Genomic DNA, 2,721 nt, shown 5'->3' with positions numbered 1-2,721 from the left:
GTCCAGCTGAAGATAAATCACATCCTTAGGACACAATTGTAAAATCTTCCAATTTTTTGCCTTTGCTGTCCAGGTCTACTTATCTCAACCTCTCTTCCACGGTTGGGTCCAGGATACTCATGGTTCTTCCTCAATCACCTACCAAAGTGGAGAAGGTTGGGGCATCTACGAGAAGTGGAAAGATCTCTGACCAGGAGTCAGAAGACCTGGGTTTGTATTTGGTCCCTGCAAGAGACACTAAAAGAATTTTCCAGTGTGGCCCTTGCATGTCCTTGTCCCCATTAGCTGTTCCTCTCTACCTCTCTTCCAAGTGACGTCAGCCCCTAACTGTTCCTTCCCACCCTCTTGGTATCATCACAGACAATGGCTCCTCATCCTTAAGAACAATTCCTCCTATTTCCAAGAACTGTCTTTGATGACCTTCAGCCCTCTGTATCTGCGGATGTGGAGGGCTAAGTGTACTAAGCCATTTTACATAAGGTGAGCATCGCAGGATTTCGGTATCTTTGGGATGCGGGGGTAGGGGATGGGGGATGGGACAGTCCTGGACCGAATTCCCCGCGGATATCAAGGGGCAACGGTATTCCCCAATCTAGGTGAACTTCTGCTGATCCCTCCTCTTAAATTCTCATGAAAAATACTGCCCCACTCAGCCTCCTTCCCTGAGTGAGAATGCTCTTTGGGAAACTTTCCATGCCTGGCATTTTGGAATAAAGTGTTATGCTAAAGGTGCTCTGGTTGATTTTCTTTTAAAATTTTATTTATTTATTTATTTGGCTGCATTGGGTCTTCACTTCGTTGCTGCGCACGGGCTTTCTCTAGCTGCGGTGAGCGGGGGCTACTCTTCCTTGCAGTGCTTGGATTTCTCACTGCGGTGGCTTCTCTTGTTGCGGAGCACAGGCTCTAGTCCTGCAGGCTTCAGTAGTTGTGGCATGCGGGCTGAGCAGTTGTGGCGCACGGGCTTAGCTGCTCCGCTGCATGTGGGATCTTCCCAGACCAGGGATACGCACCCGTGTCCCCTCCACTGGCAGGTGATTTCTTAATCACTGCGCCACCAGGGAAGTCCTGGTTGATTTTCCTGATGAACTCCTTAAGTCCTAACTTTGAGACGGTGAACTAAGATGGATAAGATCCAGTGGAAGTGAAACTCACAATTAACTTTTAGGAGGCAGTGTTTTCTTGGGGTAATCTTTTTCTTGGTTTTCTATAGCAGGTTTACATTATTTTTACAATGAAATATACATTCAGTACTAATGGCGTCTATAGAATTATTGGAGACTCGGTGAGAACAAAGTGGGAGGCCTCATTGTAGCACATGTCCTTGGGCTGTTTCCAAGGCTGCTGTTGCCCCCATGTCTCTGGAAGGGCCTCCAAAGAGCTTGGCCTCAGAGCCCTTCAGTTCAGTCCTGGCAGACGCTCCCTCTCTGCCCCACACACTCTCTTCAGTTACCTGGTTCACAGGCACAAGCCTGGTCTCTCCGCTCTAACTGCCCACACCTGGTCTTGGTTGACAAGCTTTTACTCTTGTGACCCCAGAGGCAGCAAAGCCCACAGCTGGTTCCCCTAACCCATTAGGACTGATGAGCCATGGGGCAGGACTGGAACACGAGTGGAAACCCTCATGTTCTTGTGACCAGAAGTTTCAAAAAGGAAAGTTAAACTCCTTCCGGAGATAGTCACAGCTTTGACTGACATACAGTGGCCAATGGTGGCCATCTTTATTCAGAGCAGGCCTTACTCAATGGAAAGAAAAAGATGGCTTGGTGCCCCTTAGCCTGCTGTTGGGATAAAATCATCTGCTTGGTTCTTTTGCCTTCCTTACATTTAACCTCTGGCCTTGACCACTGCTATAAGCTAGCTCATTAAGGAGGCTAGTGACCAAGCACAGTGACCCCTTTTCTCCTTTGCAAGTGCCTGATCCATCTGCTTTCCAGTCCAGGTATCCTGAGAGAGGAAACTTAAGCCCTTTGACAGCTACCACTATGTCCTCAATGTGGTTGGACCTAAGTCACTAGTCATTGAGCTGTAAGCCCAGCCCCGAGTTGGTGTTTTTCCCTAAATGCCCAGGCAGAACTGGACATACGAATGTCCAGCCTAAACAGCCCACCGAGGCTGATCTCATCCAGTTTTCCAGGTCCTCTTGGAATTCACTGTCTTCATTACTGGTGGTCCTTTTGCTGCTGTGCCTCCATATTAACTGACCCCCTGATTTCTAGAGCCTTCTCTGCTCCCTGCACCCTCCACTTTACTGAGGGGTGCTGGCTAACTCCAGGAAAGTCTGTGAGGAGGAGACCTTGTCTTCTTAAGGAGGCAGAGGCCAAGTCAACAGAATTCCATCTGGGATACTAGAATTCATCATCTGGATGATGTCTGTTTTTTTTCTTCTCTTCTCTTTTTTCCCCAGATTCTTCCCTTTATCTTTTATTCACCACTCCTGCCCCCCCACCCCACCGCCAATAGCTCTTTGCCTTAATGTCATCCTCCAATCTTCCAACCTTTTACAACTAATTGCATTGTTTCCTGCTTGAGTGACTGGAGCGGCCTCTAACTCCCTGTCTCTTTAGATAAAACATTGGCTGCTTTTATGCCAAAAGGAAAGCCCTTTAAAATGTGACCTCAGCCAACCCCTTGTGGGGAGGAAAACATTTTTCTCTATCCTTCTAGGTTCTTCTGGCTGGTCTAAGAATTAAATCGACATGAGGCAGATTAACAAGAGAAAAT

The sequence above is a fragment of the Phocoena sinus genome, chromosome 8 (genome assembly GCF_008692025.1).
Source record: "Phocoena sinus isolate mPhoSin1 chromosome 8, mPhoSin1.pri, whole genome shotgun sequence".
In the NCBI taxonomy this organism is placed as follows: domain Eukaryota; kingdom Metazoa; phylum Chordata; class Mammalia; order Artiodactyla; family Phocoenidae; genus Phocoena; species Phocoena sinus.
This window is presented reverse-complemented; position numbering follows the sequence as displayed.